Source organism: Coptis chinensis, chromosome 5, assembly GCF_015680905.1.
Source record: "Coptis chinensis isolate HL-2020 chromosome 5, ASM1568090v1, whole genome shotgun sequence".
Lineage (NCBI taxonomy): Eukaryota > Viridiplantae > Streptophyta > Magnoliopsida > Ranunculales > Ranunculaceae > Coptis > Coptis chinensis.
Window position 1 is genome coordinate 87,405,705 of NC_141460.1, and position 11,404 is coordinate 87,417,108.

Sequence of the window (11,404 nt, forward strand, 5' to 3'; positions counted from 1 at the left end):
TACAAAATCAGCGGGATAGTAGAAATCTTGCACTTTTACAAGCACATTTTTCGACTACACCCTTAGTGGTACTTAATAGACCGTCGGCTAATTGCAACGCCATTTTAGTGGGTTGCATCTTGTCTAGACCTATTTGTCTATACAAATAAAATGGGAGTAAGTTAACACTAGCCCCCGTGTCTAATAACGCCGGTCGTCGTATAGGAATCTCCTAAGGTGCATTATGCGATGGGGGGACTACCAGGGGTCCTTGTACTTAACAATTCCATTATGTTCGGATAAGGTTGGGAATTGTTACGTTAAAAAGCGTCTTTTGGTATATTTGTCTTCGCCTAGTAGTACACAATTCCTTAAAAACTTAGCATGATGTGGTAGCTTTTAATAGCTTCGAGGAAGGGAAGGTTTATAGTTAGATTCTTAAAACATCCCTAATCTCCTCATAATTTGTATCCTTAGTTAACATGGCTAATTTTTGTGGAAACGGTGGTTTCGCATATATTTAGCAATGGTGTCACCCTGGATGTTTTACCGTAGCTTTTCTGTTTCTTTGGTTGTGTTGTAACCGGTACCTCTACAATGGTAGGCTCTTCGGTTTCTATTTCAATTATCTAGTAATATAGCGGTGTAGGGCTACTCTTGGTGGGGTAACTATAGGCATAGTTACTTTGTTATCAACCACTCTGCGAGCGGAGAGTGGTGATGGCATTTATCTCACCTACATTTTCAAATTCATTACTAGTATTATCCGTTACCTCAAAGGCGTCGTGTTTGTTGTTTTAGGATTAGGTATTGCGTTACCTGGAAACACACCTTTGGTTTGGGCTTTATCTTGAGCCAACCGGTTGGGTTAAATTAGTTACACATTGTAGAAGCTGCCGGTTGGATTGAGCCATGGTTTGAAAAAAGTTTTTGGCTCACTTGTATAAAGGTGTCTAGACGATCCGGTTGTGTGGGTGTAGTGGTCACGGGTGGTATTCTTGGAACTATTTCCGTGAATTATTTATTGGTGGATTTTGATAGTTATTATTTACGAACGATACCTCTATTAGCATTATAATTATTATAATTACCTTGACCTTGTGCTTGACCTTGTCGAGGTTGCACTTGGTTGTTATAATTATTAAAATTACCCCGACCACAATCGCCCTGTCGTAGTGGAGCTTGGTTAAAAGCTGCGTTAACATATTGATGATTGTACCCTCTTGAGGTGTGACGTTTTGGTTATTTCTCCAACCGAAATTGGGATTTTGTCTCCAAGGGGCGTTAGGTTCACTATTAATGGAACAAGTTTGTTCATAGGCAATAGGGACGGTGGGATTCGGGATGCTCGGGACTCCAAAAGAAACTACATGGATTTGAATTTACATTCATAACGGGATTGGCTTTTGTTGTACGATATGGCATCTACCTTTTTAGTGAGGGATTCAATAAGAGTTTTAAGCTCAGGATCTGATTTAACCTCAAACATACTGGTAGCCTTAACTGTGGAAGAAGAACTAGCGGAGCGGGAGTAATCGTCACTACCCCCCCAATTATTATTACGCTTAGTTTGGTCCTCTAAAAATTTATAAGCCTCCGAGGCTCCTTTACTTAAGAAACTACCCCCGTTCATTATGTCAAGGACTTCTTTATGGTGATGTTGAAGTCCTTTGAAAAAGGCACGAACTAACGTGTCTTTCGCTAAGTTATGATGTGGACACTCTATAAGCAGATCGGTGAAACGATTCCAAGCCTCAAAATGTTTCATGAGGATTTTGTCGAAAAGAAATGAATCTTAGAAAGCATCTCATCCGTCTTTGGTGGGTAAAAATGTTCCATAAACAAACAACAAGTTTAGCCCACGAAGTCCACGTAATTAGGCGCTTTGGGCTTAACCAAGACGCCTTTATCGGCTAAGGTGAAAGGGAATACCCTTAATTTAATTTGTTCAACCAACCGTAGGATGGTGGAATGTTGTTAGGACTTGTTCAATCCTAATGCGTGTGTTGGTAAGGTTTTTCATGGTCTAAACCATGAAACACGGGTAACAAATTAAAAATATTTGGAGGGATTCAAATCCCCCAGTGGAGTGCTAGAACGATGCAAGATTTGGGGCTATCGCCAAGGCTTTGTAGAAGTCCGAGAGGAGTCTCTCTTTCTTCCCCCATTATATCAGGTATGGTGTGTGTGATAGTAGTTAGAAGTGTAGTGTGTGGTATACTAGATAGACTTGATTGTTGATGTTGTTGTGTATTTACGTTCGGTGTTTTTGTACGACTAGACCTTAATCTCATGCAAGACTAAGTCGAGCTTAACTACACATGCAACACTCCAAACAATTCTGATGTACTAGTATAAACCTCTAACAGGAGATGCGAGGTGTGGAAGAAAGGAATACGATTCGTCCTTGCTTCGCTTTTATGAATAATAGCGTCTTGTGTACGCGTGTTCGGTGTATATAAGAGAATAAAACACTGAAAAACTTGACAACTTCGAAGTTCAAAAAAGCGTGGAAATCCGGAAATTTCAGCTAAGGGCGCTGCGCGCTTATCTTTCGCTGGCGCAAAGCCAAGGCAAAGTCGAAGCTCGAGAAGATAGCTGGTCGCTTTTCTTTGAAGCGCGGCTCAGTAAAACGAAGTCCGAAGAAGATAGCGGGTCGCTTTATTGAAGCGTGGCCGCTTCGATCGTTTTCGCTGAATTTTTCCAAAACTGAAACGGCAACCACAGTATGAATCAAACAAGGGTGGGTGGGTGAAATGGGACTTAAAAATTACTAATTCTATTATGAAAACAATGCTAAAGTGCAACTAAGATGGCAGCGGCGCCATTTGATAACTCCAAATGACTAGTTTACCTACGAAATAAACGATGAATTCACAACGCAAGTAAAACTAAACTTAATGATGCTATATGTTTATCAAAGAATTCTACTCTCAGGTCTATGAGATATAGTGGAGTAGATAAGTTCGTTCCACTCCTAGTGCTCTAGCACGGATGTTTTCTAATCTAACTAGTCGTTTTTAAGTCTATGAGAGTTTTACGAAGGGAATTATACTACGATGCAACTACCCACAAGATGCAACTAGTCGGTTATCGGAATACTAAGGGAATGCTACGTTGATTCTATGATAAGGAGTTAGAGGGGGGTTGATTCCACCTTAACTCAACTTAATCCACTAACGACGAATCGTCGTAATCCGAATTGAACTGCTTCGCAGAACAATTGGTTATTCCTAATCCCTAATTATACATGGCATTTCTACCAATTCATAACTAGCATGTGAACAATTAAACCCATTCTCATGGTGAACTAATCATTTCTAGAGTGGAATAGAAAATACGACGATTCTACGATAATCGAATCAAGCTTTCATCAAGGCTTCACAACCCCTCTAATGGAGGTTTAGCCTTGAATCATTCCGCAAATCATTTCCATTTATATTAAAACTAAACATAATATAAAGCATTGAAATTTATTTAATTAAACAATAATGAAATCTAATTTAATGACTAAATTGAACTAAGGACATGAATTGAAATTAGATCTAAAATTGGAATTGACAAAATCGAAATGGATAAAGAATACTACTTTATTGATCTAATCAAATGAAGAACAAGATTCAAAGGTTTAATCTAATAAGGGATTTGAAACTAATTAAAGAAAACAATTAAATCTAGATCTAGAAGCTATTTTAATGGCTACTTTCTATTCTAAGCTATCTACCCTAATTCTCTACTAATTAATCTACCATTAACAAAGACTTAAGCTTTTGTTCTTATACATTCAGATCCAAAATTCGTGCATGGGCTTGGAGCCAGGGTTTGGGCCAGAGAATCAGGCCCAAAACCCAATTCTTTCAGTCCAAAAAGGCCTCTTCAGCTGCAGTTGGCTTCCACAGACTTTTCGTTCACTTCTGCTCCTCTGATTGGGTCAAGGCTTGGACCATTGCAAAGCTCTTTCCGAGCCGGTCGTTTTGACATAAGGCATGCCCAATTCCGAGGTCTGAGTCCAAAGATACGGCTTTGAAGTTCTCACGACTTTTGCTCCTTTATCTCGCTAAAGTGGTACATTTCTCGCACATAATGGACTTTGAAGCCCGAAATGCATAAAACGCTGTGTCGGTGTTAACTCTTACTTATTATTCACATAATTGGTCTAACAAGATGATTATTAAGGGGTTAAAACTACAGTTTTGGGCTCTTATCAATATGGCGAGTATCTTTCCCTCCCTAATACCCCCGTGGTCGAACCGATCGTATACCGGGTGGCATATCAGATGTAGTCTTTGAAGGTACATCGGGCACAAAAGAGTCACATCAGTCCCCGCCCAATTCTCGAAGAGGTGAGTTTTATCATACGAGGGATCGTGGCAAGCAAGGCACGCGATCAGTTCAATCCACGTTGGGTAAACTCCTACTCCTCGCCTCCCCCATACCTCTTCCACTGATGATGATTCAACTATAATTAGCTCGATCTCTGCTGGTGATGCGCCCCTGCATCTTGACCCAGTTTTCAAGCTATTTAACTCCTTAGCACAAGCGCTAAGCGATAATAATACCTTTATGAACTTGACGTGAATCTTATGCCAGTCATCAAATTTCCTGATGGTGGTGCCCGAGTGTCTATTTGTGATTTATTATGCAATAATTTCTCAATTAGTTGAATTACATGATAATACACTTACTCCTATTACACAATGCTGGAAATGAAAATTTCATAAAAGAGCCCGGGCATATGACCGGGTATAATACCTAGTATATATAATAGCAGTACCTTTTCAAGCTCTCTAAAGGTGTCCACGTCAGCCAATCTTAAGTACCCAAGGTTGTTACGAAAAAAAAACGGAGAAAAAACTAGCGAACAGCTTATAAAAAGTGTCCTACTTAAAATGGAAAGCGTATTAGCAAAACCCAATAAACCTTCGTTTCATTTTCATTTTAAAACACTCCGTCTCCATTCTCAATTAGATTAGATTGTATCTCTTCCAATACCAAAACCCAACATATCAATCGAAAGAGAAATATCTCAGGTATGTATCCCAACTTTCACTTTTTGTTTTAACCGATCTCACAGAAGAATAGCAATCAACAATAAAACAAAACCCAACCTTCATCAAACACTCCAAAGTCTCTCACAAAAAAAATTCTCTGAAGAAGAAAAATTAGTCTCCTCTTCCTGTTATTAATATGGTAATTTTTTCTATTGCTTTTGTTTTTGTTTTCATTTCATGGCTTATCAATCGATTCCAGGTCCATCGAGCTCCAGTTCTAGCTTTCATCTCTTCAATTCCACTTTTGGAGATACAACCTATACCAAGGTCTTTGTTGGGGGATTGGCTTGGGAGACCCAGAGCAAGACCATGTGTCGTTATTTCGACCAGTTTAGAGACATCCTCGAGGCTGTCGTCATTACCGATAGGATTACTGGAAGATCCAAAGGCTATGGTTTTGTTAGCATTCCTTCTTTTTTATTTTAAACAATTGATTGACTTATTATTCTTCATTTTGCAAAAAAACATTATTTATTTAGGTGACTTTTCGTGATCCTGAAGCTGCCAAGAGAGCTTGTCTTGACCCAAGTCCTGTTATTGATGGGAGGAGACGAAATGAATTGCAATTTGGCTTCACTTGGACGACCTCGCCCTCCACCGCCTTATGGTAATCTTATTTCCTCCTTATTATTTCGTGATTACTAAATGAAAGGCTAAAAAATGTCATTTATGTGTAAAATGTATATGATAGGTGTTTGAGAGTCATCTCAGAACTAATTCTCTTTTTCTATCATTTAATTGCTACCTTTATAATAGGTGTAAAATGTATAGGTACAATAGCTTTTTTTGCATTCCGTGTGGCAAGTATAATTTTATGTTTTAGCTATTTCCCCTAGCGCATTTGAGGGCAATAACCCCTTACTTTGCAAGTGGGCAAAGCTCGAGGCCTTACATTGGATGCCCCAGTTATCACCAGCCACACTTACAACTACCAACAAGGGTTTGCATACCCTCAGTATGGGTGAGTAGTCTTCTCCAGGATCTCACACTATTAACGATTCATCAATTAAGTAGCAAAGTTTGAATTATTCATTCAATTTACTTTGATGTCAAACCTTGAATAAACAAAGAATGTCTATATTGCACATATAAATGCATTACACTATATTGTTATCGATAACATCTATATGAACGCATTACACTATATTGTATAGTAAGAAAGGTCAAAACAATAATGGGAAAGGTTAAAAAATGGTGGGAAAGAAGATATACGGAAATAAACAATAAGTTATCGGAAAATCTCTTCCTCCAAAAACTCAGGACCAGCACATAACCAATACAATAATAATGTTGAAGCTGTAAAAACACTTCTTTGACATTGTGGTGTCTAATTTATGATCGTGGACAAAATAAAATAGACTTATAACCTTGAAGTTTTACTACGTTGAACTGTTGGTCTGAAATCTGATTTACAAAGTTGAATGTTTAGGACAATAGGACATGCATCGTACCCTGCCTTTATACAGGTTTGTTTGCATTAGAAATTAATTTTCTCTATAAGTTATTTAATGATAGTGGAACTTCATTAAATTTACATAGTGCGATGTCAATGAGATATGGCGCAACAATTTCAAATGTTGATTTCAAGAGGAGCTTAAATGATTTAGAACCGGGTCCTTTAGGAGGTGCTATTATACAGGTTTCCTTAGTTCAAGCCAAATTAATACCCCGACCAAGTTTTTTAGATAATGAGGTTACCGTGTTTCTATTCCATGAAGAATAATAAGCTTCCTTTTATGACTTAATCATTTGATCAGTGCAGACCTTTTTGTTTACTACATAAAAGTTAGTGGTTTCTGACATTATTTCTTATAAACTAAGATTTGGTTCTTCTGCGTGGACTTGGAATTAGTTAGTTTAAGAACCTGATAAAGTATAGGAGAACCTCTCCTATTTGGGACAGTTAATTTGAACCTTTCTAAGGATTTAATGATTTGTTGCTCTCTGCACCATTGTACTTTGATCATTGATATGCTTTATATACCGATTTGCATTGAGCTTTACGTGCCATACTAAATTGTCAATTTGGCATCATAAGCTTCATCGAATTATTTATCTGTATCCCAGGGCTTAATATAAAGATTATTTATCTGTTTGGCGAATGACTTTTAGGAAGTATGTATGTGATTCATGATTGTATGAAAATGGTGGCTACTGAGTGACTAATGTGTTGGGAATCATTTGCATAGTTTTAAGACTTATTGCATCAGATTTTAATAGTCAATGTTGTTGCAGCTCAATTCGATGAGGGGATTATTACCTGGGAAGTTATGAACATGATACTGTGCTGATTCCTCAAGGTGGTTTCATGTTTGTCTTGCCATTTGTTTTAGGTAACCTATAATTTGAGTTTTCATTGATATCTTTTTAGGCTAAAAAAATCATTATGATAAGTAGAATTTTGTTTTAAGGTTTTTTTTTTCTAATGAAGTTTCTTTGTTAGTTTTACTTCTATTGGTCTTCTTCACTTTTGCTTCATCCATATCTTTTAAATAGTTATTGAGCACACACACACTTATAACTCGATTGGATTGGTACACTTGATAATGATTATAGAAAACAATGTTCTTCATTTGGGTTAATGTGTTTTTCATTTGGGTTAAATAGGATTTGACCATAGCATCATAATGAAAAACTCTGTTATCTTAAATCCAAACCCTACGCTAATTGATTCCCCACCTCAAATCTTATTGTGGCCATCTGTTGTTTCGTCTCATTATGCTACGAATTGAAAGTACACTAAACTTAATTATCAGGTATTAAATTTTCCTATCTTTTTTGGTGTTTACCTAGTTTGATTCTTCAGATGACAAGGCTATTCGATCACTTTATGCTATAGACATTTTAATTATTTTCTCTTTTACTATTTCTAAATGTAACATTCTTCATAAACTTGAACAGCTGTCCGTTCTGCAATTTTGGAATTTTGTTGGGAAAAATAGTTAAGTTCTTGCCGAGCATCAAAGAGAAGAAGAGAAAGGTTTGACCAAATTTGTCCTCTTTTTTTTCCTTCTTTGGTAGTTTGGTTGGTAATGTAGATTATATATTGGACAATATAATATAGTGGGATAGGATGGGCCAAGTGTGCAATTGCAAATACACCGAAAACATACACCAGATAAGTGCCCCCAACTAAGCAAACGGGAACCCCTTCGCCTAAAAAGAAGAATAATAGCAGTAAGTTGAAATGAACTCCTAACAAAACACTAGATGCTCAGTTTCATTATCTTTTGGGCAGGACAAGTCAAGTTGTGGTGATCTCTCAATGTATTTCTCAAGAGGTAAAGGTGTTCAGTTTCCTTTTTGCGGTTCTTGGAACAGTAGTTATCAAGGTATGTTGTTCAGATTTAAGTCAGTTGGGCAGGATAAGTCAGTTGCTTGCTTTGTCTTATAAAACTTGACCTGTAGTAACTGAAAGAATTGGAAGACAGGGAAACAAGAGGACTCCTCTACGCTTTGTGGGACGGGAAGCTGTTGTAACAACACAATGTTTGAATGGATGGTTAGTTATTTTTTGCTTACATATGTTTTAATTTTTGTAGATGTTAGTTGTTTTGGGGTAAACAACCTGACTTTATGTTTGGTTGGAAATGGCTGCACTCTTCTTGGGATAAGAGTTGCCTACGTATCAAGTTTCTTGGGGAAAACTTGAATCAAGCCTTACGTAGTTCATCTCTCTCTATTTATAGATGTTTGAGCTGACTTTCCTTATTTGCTATAGGCCGTTTATCAGGTGTAGATCCACATTGTATGCTATCTTGATGATTCACCATTACTCCTGATGTTACAAAGTAAATGACTCCTTGATTGGTGCATTGATTGAGTTCCCAGATTGCGCTAGATGATTTGATACCATATATGGCTGTAATTGTGATTTGGGGCGACTCGAACCGGGTCGTTCAAATGTCTTTACGCACGGTAATGAAATGATGGAGATAATGACACAGGCGATGACACGCGGTGTTGTAGTGATATGAATGTAGAATGGATGGTACTTACACAACCCCTTTGTTTTATTTTTCTTCATTTTGACAGCTGTGTAGTGAAAGGAAAAAGATAAAATGAAGCTTTTGTACACGTGTCTGACAGCTGGTTTGTTTAAGGGTTTGGAAAATGTGCGGGAACAGTTGGACTTTGAACCATGGGCCCAAATCACGGCGATTTTGTGGGCGAGTTATGATTGTGTTAGCTTGGGAAACTGAATCGATTTGTTTGCTTTCGAGGTTTGTGTGTTTGAAGAGTTTTGTGTGGGTTGGCTTCTCATTTCCATTCTATCATTAGGAGCAAAGAAAGAAAACGGAGAGAAAGAAAAAAAAGCAGAGAGAAAAGAAAATGCCAAGCTCACGTCTTTCTAACTTCTGGTGCGTTCTTTGATAAAATGTTTGATATTTTGTTTATTTTTGATTTTGAAATGTCTGTTATCAGTGATAGCTTGAGTGGTGAAGTTGAGATTGATGAGTGGAGAGAGAGAATAGTAAGTGATGAAGAAGTTGAAGATAGGGTTCGTAGTGGTGATGAGGCTTCATCGTTTTCATCGTTGGAGACGATGGCTGAGGATGTGAGGAGACCTAGGTCGGAGGATTGTTATACTACTTTGAGGGAGGAGTTTGGTTGGGTGGAGGCCGACCTGGCAATGTACGACTTGAGTGGGTAGAGGAACTTGTATAGTAGTGACTACGTTCCTAGTGGGTGGGGGAGTAGTGGTTTGTTATGGGCAGTTGAAGGCTGGGATGAGGTTGTCGTTTTCCCGTCTTACTGTGGAGGTGTTGAATTTTTTAGGAAAAGCCCCTTGTCAGTTCGTAGGGAACAGTTGGAGGATTTTCCATGTGTTGGATTTGTTGAATGAGAGGGGTTATAACATCTGCTTATCAGATGTGTTGGAGCATTTCACTGTGAAGAGGTTAGTTGCACTGAACTTCAGTTTTCAGGTCGGGAAGGGGAAATCTCCTGTTATTGTGGGAGTGAGTAAGGAGGATTGGGAGCGTAGGCCATTGTTGGTTATGGGTAGATATTGTCCTCCTCGTTAGGAGTTGAAAATGCGTGTTGTACAGTTGGATGGTAGGTTGTTTGTTTTAGGTCTTACTGTGTGTATGGTATATTATACTTTGGACGTTCTGACTTATTTGTTTTGTTTTTGTAGAGGTTTTCTATTCGTGGTCGTACTGAGACCGGTGCTATAAAAAGGTTTGCTTGTTTGAGCTTGGAGGAGAAACGAGCTTTGTTGGGGGAGGTTGCGCATTACTTTAAGAGGCGTGGAGGAGAGAAAATCAACCATAAGAAGGCGGAGCAAAAGGAGAGGGCTCGTAAGGTTATGGTTGATCTCTCTGATTCTAGCTCGGATCCTATAATGGAGAGGGAGAGCCAAAGGAAAGCATCTGTTTCTGGAATGAGAATGGCAGGAGGGGCTACTGATAGCCGTTCTGCTACAGTGAGGACAACTGGCGAAGCTACTGAAAGCCGTTCTGCATCCAAACGCTCTGAGGTGGGGATGTAGAACGTTCGTCATCCAAACGCTCCTTTCTAGGGGATGTGGAATGTTCTGCATCCAACCGCTCCGAGTTAGGTGATGGTGATCGTTCTGCATCCAAACGCTCTGAAGCGGGTGTTAGAAGTGCTGGTGGTCTTGCTGGTGAAAGTGCTAGTGGAAGTGGTGATGTAAGTGCTGGTGGAAGTGGTGATGCTCCCACTTCATTCCCGGAGGCCTAATTTGAAGAGGCGCTCCAAAGTGGTTGAGACGGAGGGGACGAAGTGGTCCCGAACTGAGTCTGAGGAACGACCTGGTGCTGGTGAAGGTCGTACTTCTTTAGGTCGGACACCTTTGAAGAAGATGAACCTGAGTGATTTGGTTGTTGATGCTGGGGTAGCTGATGCCCATGGTAAGAAGAAAGTTGATAAGGCTGAGCCTGCTGCTCAGCAGTGCAAGGGGTCGGGGAGTGCGGCCCCAGGTGACAAGAGTGGTGATGACATTCTAAGTAGGCTTGTTATGTATGAGGACCCTACGAGTGGGCTGAGGAAGTTTGTGAATAATGGGGACTATAGTTTCAAGTCCTCATTAGTTGCTGGAGGGCTGCTGGAGAGCATTATCCTTGATGGAGTAGGCGTAAGCTGGATGTTGCGAAGAATCTAGAGGTGAACGTGAATTAGATGGATCGGTCGCTGTGCTTTGTGAGTGTTCTTCCGATCTGAGTTTGTTTTCTTTGTGCTTTGTAGATATTCGTCCGATCAGACTTAATTTGTTGTTTGTTAGGTTTTGGCTATGTATAGGAAGTTGAGGGAGATGGCAACTATCTTTGATCTGTACAAGAAAGAGCTGGATAGCACCAAGTTGGCCTATGACAAGCTGGTGGCTGTGCAACAGGTGGAGAGGGCGGAGG

The 11,404-nt window shown here is 39.2% G+C and overlaps 1 pseudogene; it reads left to right on the forward strand.

Moving 5' to 3' along the window:
- The first annotated feature begins 5,207 nt into the window (after window positions 1-5,207).
- LOC147499734 (putative RNA-binding protein ARP1) lies at window positions 5,208-5,995 on the forward strand (annotated as a pseudogene).
- The last annotated feature ends 5,409 nt before the right edge of the window (window positions 5,996-11,404 follow it).